The sequence below is a fragment of the Lampris incognitus genome, chromosome 16 (assembly GCF_029633865.1).
Source record: "Lampris incognitus isolate fLamInc1 chromosome 16, fLamInc1.hap2, whole genome shotgun sequence".
Taxonomy (NCBI): domain Eukaryota; kingdom Metazoa; phylum Chordata; class Actinopteri; order Lampriformes; family Lampridae; genus Lampris; species Lampris incognitus.
This window is the reverse complement of record NC_079226.1, coordinates 34,378,675-34,394,863: the sequence shown is the minus strand read 5'-3', so window position 1 is coordinate 34,394,863 and position 16,189 is coordinate 34,378,675.

Genomic DNA, 16,189 nt, shown 5'->3' with positions numbered 1-16,189 from the left:
GGAGAGCAAGGCTGCGAGACGGGGGAGGGAAAAAAAAAACCCGCAGCGTCATTATCTTGAAAATGTCACAACCTTTTTTTTTTTTTTTTTTGAGAGGAAAGAAGACGTGTGTTCATCTTCTCCTCAAGGGCGGCTCGCACGTGCGCTAACGCGGTGGTATTTTACAGTCAGCAAATGATTCTCGCAAGGACTGGGATGTGTTGCAAGCGATGTTGTGCCAGCTGCGAGTGGAGTTTTTCCGACTTATACCTAAAACTACAAAAAGGATGTAACCGCATGTGTTGTTGTATGTTGTCTTCATCTGCATTTGTGGGTTTTGTATTTCCCCTGAAGCATTTATGAAGTACCTGTTTCTGTCTGTCTGTCTGTCTGTCTGTCTGTCTCTGCACCAAAACTGCAAACGACGATTGAACAGTCGGTCACGTTCCTCGGTCGGCGGGCTGTTTTCCTCTTCATTTCACTATAAAATGGGGATCATTCATGTCCCATTTGCAGCAAAGACAAAACAGTCAATGCCCACAGCCACTCGTAAATCTGTTTACTTAGAAGTACCTTTTAACCAGGACCACTGGACCCGCTGAGTGGGATGGAGTTTTGTTTTGATGATGTCAAAGTACACCGTGCCAGGACTTTAATCTCCCTCTCCCGCTGGCTTCAAACAGGTCTTTCAAATGTGGCCGTGATAGGGCAAGGTAAACCCCCCTCGCCGCAGCCTTCAGTCACCCCTCATCCATCCTCGTCATCCGTCACCAGAGCCGGGACAAAACCGAACGGCTGACCACTCGCTGTGCAACGTGCCACAGCTGAAATGTCAAAAACCTTAAAAAAAATGTCAAAACATAGTCTACTTAAGTGGTTGACATTTTCATGAACAAACAAGGAAATAATCTGTATGGCAGCATAGTGCATTTATGAGGTAAACATGCCCACCCTCGTCATTTAGTTTAGGTACGCGGCTTGTGAAGCACTCGTCTTCACTTGTCTGGAAATGATGTTGCACTTGAACATGCAGCAGGGCTCATGGTTACTCTGGTAACCTTTGCTGTGAATAGTAAATGTCACCATAATCAATTTTAGATAGGTTGGCGCTGCAGGTGGAGCCCAGAGTGGGCAGGTAGTGGAATGAGAGGCGGCTGCATGGTGCACCTAGGGGACTGAGTGTACCTCCGCAAACAGAGCCAGATCCTTTTTTAAACGCTTAGTGTGGAGGAAAAAAGCCTTTCGCCAACACCGAGGGAGCCTTTATATCTTATTTTTCAAGGTATAGACGTAGTTAAAGGGGAGGGACGGATTCCCTCTCGGCTATACAGGTAGTTCCCGGGTTACGAACGAGTTCCGGTTTTTAGTCTGTTCTTACGTCACATTTGTATGTAAGTCGGAACAGTTACGTACAGTTCACATCTAGCGTCAATTAGTCAAACGTTTGTCTTAGTATACAGTATATATTTGACCTAAAACATCATGAATATTGTAACGTGCATTGATAAGTAGACACATTGGTCCTTGACTAACGGGTCGGACCCTTTAGTCGACTGGTTAACGTAGTCGCTTACGATGTGAGAGCCAGGGGTTCGCGTCCCGGATGCCGTGTCCCGAGCTGCCCCCTGAATTCGCTATAATAGTGTAATAATAATTAACTACAAGACAGTATTTATAATTGAGCGAGAGAAACATTTCTTACTTTTCCCCCTCTTTTTCTCCCCAATTGTACCCGTCTAATTACATCACTCTTCCGAGCGGTCCCGGTCGCTGCTGCACCCCCTCTGCCGATCCGGGGAGGTCTGCAGACTACCACATGCCTCCTCCGATACATGTGGAGTCGCCAGCCGCTTCTTTTCACCTGACAGTGAGGAGTTTCGCCAGGGGTCGTAGCGCGTGGAAGGTCACACCATCCTCCCCCGACTGACCGACCAGAGGCGCTAGTGCAGCGACCAGGACACATACCCACATCCGGCTTCCCACCCGCCAGCCAACTGTGTCTGTAGGGACGCCCAACCAAACCGGAGGTAACGCGGGAATTCGAACCGCCGACCCCCGTGTTGATAGGCAACGTAATAGACCGCTACGCCACCCAGACGTCCCAAGAGAAACATTTACATTTCAAACTCCCAACCTGACACTGCCCTGGGAGCGGGTCACGACCGGCAGAGGCCGGCCGTTTGACCCCGGAAATAACAGCCCGCTGGGGGCTCCCCTTCCCGCCTCACCGGGTAAGTGAAAAAAAAGAAGAAAAGACGATAAGAGCGTTTCACCTCTCTCCGAACACTTTATTATTTCCACTTTCGTTTCAATCGTGGTCGTTTTCCTTTTCTTCGATGCATCACCATCACTTGCATCAGATTTACGCTTTGAAGCCACGATTACGAGGGTAAACACGAAAATCTTAAGTCAAAAACACAACGCATGCGATCATGTTTCCGCGATCCGACTTAAAATGGCGACGGCGGCGTGGCGTTGTTCTCCCTCGGGCCGACGAACCGCCTAGAACGCGCAGTGTTTTGAGCGTCGCGCAAAGTAGTCCGCCCGCGCGTTAGTACCGAACCATTGTGTGTAACTCGATTTTGTAAATCAATAGGCTTTACGGAGGTCGGTTCGTATGTACGGGAGTTCGTGAGTCTCGCGTTCGTAACCCGGGGACAGGCCGCACATCTTAGCATCTAATTCTAAAGCCTAGGGGTTTGACAAATTGGACGCCATTAACGCAACCTGTTTTCTTAAAAAGAAAGAGAGAACTTGGTGCAACTTACTGCAGTTGTGGAGTTATGTTCGCTATCATACATTTAATAATGTGATGTGCACCGTGATTGTAAAGTCCTTTATGGACAAAATTGTGATTCAGGGCCATAAAGATAAATTTGACTTGACTCGACTCAGTATTGCTTTACACAAAGTTCAGATTGATTGATATTGAAAAACTTTGAAGCGTGTCCCGAGTGGCTGAGCAGGCAAACCCGTACGCCTGGCGGTCGTGACGTCTGGGCGGTCGAGTCTGACCCACGAGTGTCTAGCTGGTCTCATATTCCTCCTCCATGCACGCTCTCTAATAAAGCAGCAATACCATATGAAGCCGTTTCACCAGCACTGCAAACACAATGACAATAACTGCGGGGGCCGCGCAATCAATGAAAAGCCTTTTTTTATTTTCCCTCTCAGCAGCCACGCGGCCATCCTACATGAAATGAAAACCAAATACGCTCCTGAAGAGCACTTCTCTTGCTCCTCTATATGATGGCGTCCTGACAGGGTGGCAGAAGGCGTAAAGAGGGACCACGGCTACTCCAGGAGGTCCATGTCAACTCTACCATGCCACTGTACACGTCTCTAGCTCAATTATACTTTGATACGGACACTGATACTATCTATACCAGTGTTGGATACTTGACCTTGACCTCTGACCTCACTGTGGAGTGGGACAAAGTGAAATTGAGAATTCCTCCTTTGCAGAATCAGTAAGCCATTGGAGGTTCAACATACAAGGTGCCAAGTCCTAGTCTCCTCCGGTTACTGACCAAACCAAGGGAAACCCATGAAAGAGGAGTTTAGCAGTGTCAGTTGTCTTAGCAGGGTTTCTCACAGCAGTAGTTTCCAGCTCTGAACTGGAGTATAACCTTTGAGTTTTTTTTTGTTTTTTAATTTTTCCCCCTTTTCCTCCCCAATTGTATTTGGCCAATCATCCCACTCTTCCGAGCTGTCTCAGTCGCTGCTCTACCCCCTCTGCCAATCCGGGGAGGGCTGCAGACTACCACATGCCTCCTCCAATACATATGGAGCCACCAGCCGCCTCTTTTCACCCGACAGTGAGGAGTTTCGCCAGGGGGACGCAGCGCCATTCCCCCCAGTAACCCCTCCCCCCCGAACAGGCGCCCCGACCGACCAGAGGAGGCGCTAGTGCAGCGAACAGGCCACATATACCCACATCCGGCTTCCCATCTGCAGAAACAGCCAATTGTGTCTGTAGGGATGCCCGACCAAGCCAGAGGTAACACAGGGATTCGAACCAGCGATCCCCGTGTTGGTAGGCAATGGACTAGACCGCTACCCGGACACCCCAGGAAGTCCATGTTAAACTCTACCGTTACACTGTACGTTTCCTGCTCAGTCATACTTTGATAGGGACACTAAACTATACCAGTGTTGGATACCTGACCTTGACCTCTAACCTCACTATGGAAGGGGACAAAGCTGGAGGTTCAGCATCCAAGGTGCCAAGTCCCAGTGTCCTCCGGTTACTGACCCACACCAAGGCAAACATGGAAGGGGCGTTTAACAGGGCTCAGTTCCTGTCTTAACGGGGTTTCTCACGGCCGTAGTTTCCAGCTGTGACCGTACGATGACCTGTGAGTTTTCGTTTTAACTCAGCGCTACACATGAGCAAGCATTCAGCTACACATAAAGGAGCTGATCAGTGAAATGTGCTGGTGTAATTGTTTGGAATAAAATAACCCAAAAACAAAAAACCTGCATAGATGTTTGTCCAGAGTCTAGTATCTAGATTCTGTGTTCTGTAACACCCGGCGGTGTACAGAGTAATTGGACTGCCGACGATTTCAGTGAAACAGATCAAGCAGGTGAATTATTGATTTGCCCTCTTAAATCCGACTTCAAGAGGTGGGTTTAATTATACATTTGACAGGGCAAATCTATCTAAGAAAAATGAGGGATGTTTCGACTTTTCCGAGCGCACAGTGTCATATTTCACAGTTGTCAAGTGGTGGTGGGGGGATGTTGACGGTGCAAAACCCAAATAACCGGTTCCTCAGGGCGCAATATGTTGTTTGGTCAGTTGTACATGAAATCTTACTGAAATTGATCTATTCGCTCTGCACCGTGTTCACCTGGGAGCCGCTCGTAACCTCCGGAGAACCGGGTTAGTGGGTCATCCAACCACCTTGGGGCCTCGGGCTGAGCGGAGTCATGGAAAGTGTGACCATTCTCAGGTGTCCCTTGCAAACTCAATTCCCATCTTTCCGTCTCTTCATCCTCGCCCCCCCTCCCCCCCCCGTGCACCCGCTGTGGAGCTGATTGCACTGCATGTATTATTAAAAATCTCTCCATCCGCCATGTCATGGCACTTTAATCATCAACCGCTCATGTCCTCCTCTTTTGTGGCTTACATTACCATCCCCAGTGGTAGCAGTGGAAACAGGGAGAGGCGAGGCCAAGTGGAAAAACAGGGAGAAAGAATCCGCCTGTGGGATGCACCTGCACCTATACACCTGCAGCTCCCTGGCTAACTATCTTAAGACCTGTGATGATTGAAAAGTGAATATCTGATGCCGGTTCTAGTGAACCATGACATCACACTGCTGTACAGCCACAATTAACAGGTTTGTTATGAGAGTAGATATTAAAGGGTGACTGGTGGCATTTTCAGCGAGTTTGCTTCGCCCTGCTGTATTCTGGGAGCAGGCCTGCGTGTATGTATTGCCTTGAGGCATGCCCTGCAGCTCAGGTTAATAAAGCACGTTCCCTATGCTCACAGTGTTAATCACAAAAAGGTTACCATGCAGCACAGAAACACTTTCCAAGCTATTTAACAAAGCGCAGCAATCAACATAGTCCAAATTGAGGGAGAGAGAAGGACTATCTCCATGAATATGCTCCCTAACAAATGGAAAATAAATCCCACTTTGATCATCCAACATGTCCATGATAGGCGCCGTTGCTCTGTCATGTTTACATGCATTACCCAATTTCCCCTTGAGGATCAATAAAGTATTCGGATTCTGGGGGCGTCCGGATAGTGTGGCGGTCTATTCCATTGCCTACCAACATGGGGATCGCTGGTTCGAATCCTCGTGTTACCTCCGGCTTGGTCGGGCGTCCATACAGACACAATTGGCCGTGTCTGCGGGTGGGAAGCTGGATGTGGGGGGGTGTCCTGGTCGCTGCACTAGCGCCTCCTCTCGTTGGTCGGGATGCCTGTTTGGGAGGGAGGGACTGGGGGGGAATAGCGTGATCCTGCCACGCGTTACGTCCCCCTAGTGAAACTCATCACTGTCAGGTGAAAAGAAGCGGCTGGCGACTCCACATGTATCGGAGGAGGCATGTGGTAGTCTGCAGCCCTCCCCGGATCAGCAGAGGGGGTGGAGCAGCGACTGGGACGGCTCAGAACAGTGGGGTAATTGGCCAAGTGTCACGTGTCAGGAAAGAACCCAAAAGCAGACGGGACAACCAGGTAAGGGAAGTCTCAGGTCTTTATTGAAGTGACCGATCTCGGGGGTAGAGCAGGAGTTGGCTCAGTGGCAGGTAGGCAGGCAGGCAGAAGTCCATGAATGGCGACTTTCCAGCGAAGACTGGTCCATAGTGGAGGCCTTTTAAGGGTGAGGGCGATTGCTTGATGGTCTGCTGGCGTGACGGGGTGAAGGGGGGGGGGCAGCAGGTGTCAGCTGGTGTAGCAGGTGTCAGCTGGTGTAGCAGGTGTCAAGGGCGATCGCTTTGATGTCAAGGGCGAGAGGCTGTGACACCAAGTATAATTGGGGAGGGAAAAAAGGGGGGGGGGTTTGCGTTATTTCAAAACATGTGAGTGCTTTAATTCAAATATCACCTGAAGCGGATCACTTGAGGAAGTGGGGGTATTGGTGTGCAGGTTAACATTTCTCTGTATGTCGCTCCTCGGCTTTGGGTAAAGAATGGTCAATTACAAGTGATTAAATCCACTAACATGGTGTATTGCTCCATAATGCCGGGCCAACATGTTAGCTCATAGCAACCTCCACTTACGGGGGGGGGGTACATTTCCTTCCTCGGTGGTGCCTCTGTGCTGCCCTGCGGTGCTAATAGCTCACAGTATCCGCCTGGCACCGTACAGGCTGCTGACAAACACACCAGGTGGCACAAGCCTTTCATTATGCAGTCGCCCAGAGATGCGCGGCTTGCTCACAGTCTGTGACTGAAACCATCGCGTCTCCGGTGTTGGGTTTATATATTGATCTGCTCTCTCTGACTTTTAGTCACTTTTGACTTTGTTCTCCACGATTAAAGCTGAGCTAACCCTAACTTGCTGCTACACCTCTTCTCCATAGTTATTTCCGCCGTCTGGACCGTGGAGTCAGGTTACATCGAACCGACTGTCATCTTTGTCATGGCTGGAGACACTCTCCATTATAACGCTGTTGAAATGTTTTGACCAGGGTGGGGTGAACGCCGGTGCAGCGGCAAATACGTTGCCGCTCAAACAGAAAAAAGGATTAAAACATGATGATGAGGTGGCAGAGCCTCTGTTGGATGGCTGAGTTACCAGTTCTACCAAACAATACTGTGGCAAAACAGTGTTTCCATATAAGTTTAGTAGTTTGTAATACGTTAGATTGTCTGTGTTAGCTTTGGTCCGAGGACGCCAATCTCTCTCCCCCCCGTTTCTCTCCAACTGTACTTGGCCAACCACCCCACTGTACTGCAGACACGGCCAGTTGTATCTGTGGGGACGCCAGACCAGGCCGGAGATAACACGGGGATTCGAACCGCCGATCCCCATGTTGATAGTGCAACGGCACAGACCGCTATGCTAACCGGACGCCCTGGGGACGCCATCTTTTACAAGGTTGGGAACTGTGTACTTGCTGAGCTGACCGCACACGAGCGACAATGCTTGTTACACCCTGTTTGTCAGGGCATGCAGGGAAATCGTGGATTTCAGCTTTAACACTTTATTTTATTTACACGTATTAATCCAGGGGAGATCTGCTTCAGATGCAACCAATTTTTATACGACCCCCCTCTCCACCCCCACCCCACTTCATATTCATCTAGATGTGGGTCGTCACACAGAATGGGAGCTGCCCTGCGATACCACCAGTGTTGTGCTGTGGACCACTGGGCTTTACTGGGACAGCTGAGGGTCTGGAGAGTCCTGCTTATTCAGTTTCCCCTCTATTCAGTTTCCCCCCCAGCTCATTCAAATTTACCTTTTAATCCCAACCCTGCTCGTCGGTTATTTAAGGCTCTCGTTGCCTATATAGTCAGCTCTCCAGATTTGACTCATTTTAATGTTCAACCCGGTTTCATTTTAGTCTACAGTTTAGATGTCATGGGGTAATTCAACAAAACATCCATTACTGGACTGACAGCCCCCCCCAGCCAACACCTGCCTGAGCTTTTTAAACCGGAACTCTCCCCAAATAGCACGAGGGATTTCTGTCCCAAATTTAACCTTAGCCGTGCTCTGACATGCGTGTCTCATGGTATCACACTGCGCGCGTGGCGCGGATGCTGGAGGCAGTCTCTCCCCAGTCTCCCCCTCCCGATATAAACGCCACGACCGCTTCTGTCCTTCATTTTATGCCCTGTTTCTACCGCGTGTCGCCTGGGCCTCTCAGACACCCACAAACCCATCTCGCTGCGACCAGATTAGGCGACGATGAATCTTCTCGAGGCCCTTAGACGCTCGCTCTGCATTTCACATGCAGTCACAGCGCCCGACAAGTTCATCCCAGCGACGGAAGGGAGGCATGAGGAGCGGGGATGGAGGTAGCGGTGGTGGGAAGTGTCGAGAGTGGGCGTGGCATAGGCTCCTCTACAAAAAGGTGGATAGATATATAGATAGAGAGAGCTAGCTAGCTAGCTAGATAGGTCGATATAGATAGATGCATATACAAGCAAAATGACCTTCAGCATATTAAAGGTAAAAATGTAACAGCAAAAAAACAAAACAAACAAAAGGCAATAAAGAAGCAACAGATGAGGGTTGCGTGTGTGTATGCATGCATGCGTGCGCACACACGTGTGTGCACGAACATGTGTGTATGTGCGCGCACGTGTGTGCGCACGTGCTTGTCCAGTGTTGCCTCATCCAGTTTTTCTGACAGCCCGTCTCACAGCTGGGATACCCGCTCCTCCTCAAGTGGGGCAAGACATGGGGAACGGGTTATTTTAGGAACCATCGAGAGTTATTTTAGGAACCATCGAGAGAGGAGTGCTTATCCCACCCCACCCCACACACACACACACACACACACACACACACAATGGTCTTGTCTGACAGCCCGCTCTTGTTAATTTGCACAACCTCAATGAGCCTTGTGTGTGGTGAATAGAGGAGGTGGTCAGACAGGTCCTTCAGAAGGGGGTCTATTCATCAAGCACAGAGCAGACGAAAATACATCTGAGACCGGCGCCCGTTTGATGTACACTAACGAGAAAGTTCAAACTCCACAGGGGAAAATGGACCGGAAGTAGAAGCTTTGTGGCATAGCTTTGTATGTTGAAATAAGCCATGTTAAATACGAGAATGATGCCGTTGTTTTCATGGGGCGTGGCTAAACTCCTCACTGTCACGTGAAAAGAAGCGGCTGGCGACTCTACATGTATCAGAGGAGGCATGTGGTAGTCTTCAGCCCTCCCCGGATCGGCAGAGGGGGTGGAGCAGCGACCGGGACGGCTCGGAAGCGTGGGGTAATTGGCCAAGTACAACTGGGGGAGAAAAAAAGGGGGGGAATTAAAAAAATAAGTACATAAAATAAAAGGGAGATGAAAAAGACATGTTTTTTGAATTACACTATTGTTAAATAGACTGCAAACAGGGGTGCAACTCGGTATAAGTAAGCTGGTCCTGATATTTTGTGCACAGTGTGAATCAATGTGGTTAGGGCCTATTCTGCAAACTCGAGATGCACGAGACATTCCGCGTGACAGACAGTCCGCTTTTCTTGCGCGCGACTCTTTTCGAGATCATCTGAATAAATCAAGCACGTTTTTTTAATTACTTTTTGCCTTGCATCCCCGCCCCCCCCCCCAAAAAATGAGTATTCAGCTGCCGTTTGGCCCCGCATCTCATAAATACAGAGAGGCCCCGACTGAAAATCAAACACACGGCTCGCGCAGTGTGTATCTATCTTTATCTTTTTGCGCCTCCATACAAATCCACATCCCGGGATCCACATCCCGGGATCCACATCCCGGGATCCACATCCCGGGATCCACATCCCCGGGTTTGCGCTGGCGGCGCGTTATGCCGCAACACGTAGCGGCGCAGGACGGGCAGAAGACCCCTAAGGTTGATTTATCCTCCGCAGAAGGAGGCCGCGCTCCCTGCGGATTACAGCGGCAGCGTGTCAGACGGAGGGGCGGCGGAGGGAGTGTGGGTTGCGGAGGGGAGGACAGATGAAGATAGAGGTTGATGTTTTTGTGGCGCGGGCATCAGCATCCATCTGTGACCTTGCTCGCCTGTAAAAGCCCACAGCGCTGTGTTTGTTTTCTTAGTGGGAGGTGGGGTTGGTGGGGTTGGTGAAGGGGGGGGCGTAGAAGAAGAGGGCAGCTGACCTCGATACATTCCTCCAAAGCTTTTCTGACAACACGGAAGTGACACAAAGTGTTTATCACCCAATACTTTCCTGCCCCCCCCATCTCTTTCTTTGCTCCTCGTCCTCCTCCTCTCCCCCCTTCTCTCTGCTCTCTCTCTCTCTCTCTCTCTCTCTCTCTCTCTCTCTCTCTCTCTCTCTCTCTCTCTCTCTCTCTCTCTCTCTCTCTCTCTCTCTCTCTCTCTCTAAAGCGCATTTGCATAAGTGCTGCCCTACCTATTCATTCTATCCACACAAATTTTCCATCTCCTGTCATTTCCTCCCCTCTCTCACTTGCCCCTCCCCTCATCTTGTCCTTTTTCAGCGCTTCTTCCTCTTTATCTGTCCGTCTCCCCCTCTCACTCACTTCTCTGAGCCCATTTTCTGTTTATTATCTGTCCTTACGTCTCCACACTCCACACACACACACACACACACACACACACTCTCTCTCTCTCTCTCTCTCTCTCTCTCTCTCTCTCTCTCTCTCTCTCTCTCTCTCTCTCTCTCTCTCTCCTCTCTCTCATCTCTCTCTCTCTCCTCTCCCCGCTCCCCCTCTCTCCCGCCGCCCTCCCTCACTCTCTCACCCTTACACTCACTATCGCTCCTTCTCTCTCACCTGCTCCCCCTCCCTCACTCTCTCTCTCCCTTACACTCACTATCTCTCCTTCTCTCTCCCCCGCTCCCCCTCTCTCTCCCTCACTCTCGCTCCCTTACACTCACTATCTCTCCTTCTCTCTCCCCCGCTCCCCCTCCTCTCTCTCACCTCACTCTCGCTCCCTTACACTCACTATCTCTCCTTCTCTCTCTCTCCCTCTCCCTCCCTCCCTCTCTCTCTGTCTGTCTGTCTGTCTGTCTGTCTGTCTGTCTGTCTGTCTGTCTGTCTGTCTGTCTCGCTCTCCCCCAAGACTCATTTTCATGAAACCATCACTGACAGCACAAGTCTAAAAAATCCATCTCACCTGTTGTAGCCGCTTTTATTTTTCTCCCTTGAGCAGAGAAAACTAAAAACAGGAGTTACGGAGTGAAAGCTTGCGTTGAAAAATATGAAGAAAAAAAGGGGGGGGGGGAAAGACAACAACATCTAAATTCACTTCAGCTGCTGCTGTCTGCCGGGCTGACTGACTGACACTCTCCTGCCACCTGCCTGCGGTCTCTGTTGGCCTCATGTGATACGGGGATGCCTCAGCCCCCTCTCTTGTCATGGACCCCCCCCCCATACAGCTGCACTGCCGCGGACTACCTGGAGATGTTTTACATTCTTTCAGAACAAGCGATACTGAGTCGCATTATAACCGTCTGTTCTGTGCTGCGTCTGTGAACCCCATAACACTTTCCTCTCACTAACCGTTTAAGGTCTGAAATACGAGCAAAACTACCCCTCCGTCTTCCTGGGGAACCCCTGAAGCCACCTCAGGAGCACTCAGGAGGTCCCCAGACCCACCAAGGAAGTGGTTCTCAATCAGGTCCTCAGGTACCATCGGTGCTGCTGGTTTTCTATTCTGTTCATTATGTTCATCTGTTGTGACATGTCATGTCATGTCATGTCATGTCATGTCATGTCATGTCATGTTGTCCGAAGAGGTAACACCGAGGGCGGTCTGACAGGACGCGGAAGCGGGGCAGGCTAAGCTAGCTGCTAGCCCATGCTGACCGGCGGTTCCGATAACACCGGGGGCGGTCCGGCGGCGGCCTCGCCTGGCCGTTGATGGTGGTGTTTTTGGTGTCGCCGTGTGGAGTGCGGGGAGGTGTGTCGACAGTGTCTGGCTGGGAGAGCTGGCGTTGGATCGGCTGGGGCAGCTTGGTCTGCTACGTCCGGTGGGCCCAAGGACCACGGCTCCTGCCTGGAGCTGCACCCGAGGAGGAAGCACCGAGGGCGGCCTGACAGGACGCGGAAGCGGGGCAGGCTAAGCTAACTGCTAGCCCATGCAGACCGGCGGTTCCGACAGTCATCCTGGCTGGCGTTCATTCCCTTGGAAAGTGTTTTTTTCTCTGACCTTAGTTTTGATATATGGCTTAGTTTAGATGTATGTGTTAGTATGTGTGTTCTCGAAGTTCTTGTAGTTTTTGGATACGTGTTTTTGTCTTTGTGTATCACTGCTGTGGGCTGGGGGAAACGATATTTCGTTTGTTCCTGATTCCTGATAAGGGATTAGCTTTGTACCAGCAGTTAGCGTGTTAACTATGTGTATGCTAGTGGAGCAGATTATCCACTACATAGGATATGCACCATGTAGGTTACACTTGGTGGACTCACATACAAGTGGGAGTGACCGTTCATAACACAAGAAGAACTTTCTCAACTTCCTCCGTCTGTTACGACTTAGCCTTAGCTCTGTGTTTCTGCTAAAAACACATTCCATCATGAAATTGTTGATAAATCCATCTGAATTTGTCGACGCTAGCTGCCTCTCCTCCCGCTTCGTTGTCCGCCACATTGGTGTGGAAAACGTTGCCCTTGCTCGTTCAGGTGGAAACGACAATGGTGCAAAGAATTATGGGACAGTTTTCATTGTTTAGTGACCATAAGTGCCATACTTAATATTTTGGTCGATGTAGTATGCATCCATGTATCGTTCAAAAATTAAAATTTGCACACTAACGTTGCTCATACTAAAATTGTTTATACTACTAGTATGTCTCTTCTCATGTCATGTCATGTCATGTCATGTGTCATGTCATGTCATGTCATGTCATGTCATGTCATGAGATGCCGCTTCTCCGGGGTCGGGTCGCGGTGGCAGCACACTAAGTAGGGCACTCCAGACGTCCCTCTCCCCAGCAACGCCCTCCAGCTCCTACTGCGGGATCCCAAGGCCTTCCCAGACCAGATTGGACATGTAGTCCCTCCAGCGAGTTCTGGGTCTACCCTGGTGTTTCCCACCAGTTGGACATGCCCGGAAAACCTTCAACGGAAGGCACCCAGGAGGCATCCTAATCAGATGCCTGAACCACCTCAACTGGCTCCTTTAGACGTGAAGGCGCAGCGGCTCTACTCCGAGCTCCCTCCGGATGTCCGAGCGCCTCACCCTATCTCTAAGGCTGAGCTCAGAGTCCCCAGACACCCTACGGAGGAAACTCATTTCAGCCGCTTGTATCCGCGATCTCACCCTTTCGGTCACTACCCAAAGCTCATGACCATAGGTGAGGGTTGGAATGAAGACTGACTGGTAAACTGAGAGCTTACCTTCCGGCTCAGCTCCCTCTTCACAACAACGGTCTAACTGTCCAGTACAACATCCGCATTACTGCTGATGCTGCACCAATCCGCCTGTCAATCTCCCGCGCCATCCTACCCTCACTCGTGAACAGGATCCCGAGATACCTTAACTCCTTCACTTGAGGCGACAACTCATCCCCAACCCGGAGGCAGCAATCCACAATTTCCAGTATGGCCTCAGACTTGGAGGTGCTGACTCGCATCCCGGCCATCTACTAGCATGTAGTGTGCACAATTTTGAGACTTTTTTTCCCAGGTGCGGAACAACAGATGGATGAGATGAGCTACCTCGCAGAGTGGAAAACCAGCAGTACCGGTGGTACCCAGGGGCCGGGGTTGGGACACGCTGCACGAGGGGATCTGCAAATCTGATAAATATGACATTTAAATATGTTATTTCTTTAGGTCTTTGTTTTTTTTGTAGGCGCATGAGCTTTGAAGCTGCACCACCCCTGCCTTGGTGACAACGATCCTCCTCTCTGGGCCGCCGATGACAAACCTGGCGATACGTTGACGCTGGTGAAGGTGGTGGTGGTGGTGGTGGGGTATATGGGGGTAAGGGGGGGGTTATAGGGGAGAAAGTGAGCGTGAGATCAAAGGGAGAGTCAACGTGACAGATAATAAGCCGATGAACACGCGCAGCGGTGGGTTGCAGAGCGTTGCTGAATGACAGGTTGAAGGAAAGCGAAAGGGAAAAAGAAATCACCCAGGGCAGAGCGAACGTCTGGAAAACAGGAAGGTTGACTTTTTTTTTTTTCATCTTAGCAACCTGGGGAGAGAAAATCAACCCGGTAAATGTCAATGCCAGACAAGCAGGGGAATTATGGAATTTGGATTTTGAGGGAGCGTCCTGAATGTGTAAAACGCAGAAATATTTGCACAAGACCCACTCTTTTCTTTTAAATCGATGACATAGAAATGTATAAAGCGGAATTAAACTGTATGCAATTCGAGTTGTTGACAAGGGACAGCCACACAACAAAAAGGGATTATTTTTTTTTAAACTTCAAGAGAAGTGACAGTTGAGCTGTGAAATGGATGAAAACTGTTTAGAAACACTGTGTATAATAATGGGTGCTGTGCTTATTTAACTTTTATTGAACAAAACAAAACTAAAGAGGCAACGTCTACGGACACCTGCCGATGTGAGTCAAAGCAGAAAACAGAGACCGGAAATGGAGCGGCCCCGCCGACCTTTCTCCTGGCTGCTGTGTGCGCGTGTAATTGACAGGTGACCCGGAGCTGTCTGGGTCACCTGTCAACCGGATAACTGCAAACGCCTGATTACCACCAAGTCCGCCCTGCCATTTTAATACTGTTCAATATGATATTTTGTCTGAAAAGCAATGAAAAGAGTCTGTCATTGGGGTTATAAGGGCCCGGGGCTTATCAGTAACCCCGTGTTTAAATTAGAGATGGCGGCACGTGGGAATCCGTGTGTGTGTGTGTGTGTGTGTGTGTGTGTGTGTGTTCTCCCTGGATCGCCACGTTGCCGTGGTGGAGAAGCTTGCTGTACCAACTGTAGCGAATTCAGGGGGCAGCCGGGAACCGCAGCCGGGACGCGAACCCGTATCTCCCGCACCACGGAAGACTAATTAACCAGTCGACTGAAGGGTCCGACCCGTTAGCCAAGGGCTAGCGAGTCTGTTCATCCGTTATCATCACACTCGGCGCCGTGTATAGAGAGAGTCCGGTCATCCTTTGAGCTTTGCAACGCGTGCTGTGATTGGCTTGAGAGCCTGTCACGTGCTTGACGGGCGCCATGTTGCCTACCAACGCCTGGCTCTGTCATGGTGACGTTTCAATGAGTTTTCCTGCGTTTTCGGCCCATTTCTCGCCGATTTGTAGCAGCTGAAGGGGAATCGGTGTGTTGTTCGGCTTGGGGCTGTTCCGTTCGGCGGCTCCCGTTAGGGGGCGCCACAGCGGATCATCCGTTTCCATTCCTTTCTGTCTTCTGCATCTTCCTCTGTCACACCAGCCACCTGCATGTCCTCCCTCACCACATCCATAAACCTCCTCTTTGGCCTTCCTCTCAAGGTGACAGACACAACAGTCATGTTAAATTCTTATTTAACTGTAGTCGAAAGTGAGGCGACTTTCGGCCAGTTAGCTCATTAAGCTGGTCACATGACATAACAAGGCTCATAGCTTACCCCATTATGGAGCGCTTCAATCGTCCTCCTGATTTCTATTACTGCGCTTGTTCTGTGACCCCTGACTTACAGGAACATGAATTTATTCGATTAAAGAATTTAGACAACATTTTGACACTATTCAGAAAGGGGTTTGAGCTTTTCTGAGGCTGTCATCAGCATTTTAAGACCTGCATACCACTGCATAAATACTTTTGAGAGGCACTGTAATTTCTGGTGTGTACTGGTATTGAATGATGCAAAATACATAATTTTTGATACTCTGAATACTTGACTGAATGTTGGAAATGTTAAAGTTAATGATGCTATTTGGCACCCAATGATACAATATACATAATTTCAGGTATTCTTCATAACATGGAATGATGCAGAATACATTGTGCATCATTAAATCTTAAGTTGTATACAGAAAATATCATAATCTCTTATTTCCACAATGGCATATGCTATATGACTGATACATGGTAGAAGGTGTGACTGAGCTGTTGGACTCAACTTGCCTTACTGATTATATAATCTACCTTTGATGGTGGGGTGTG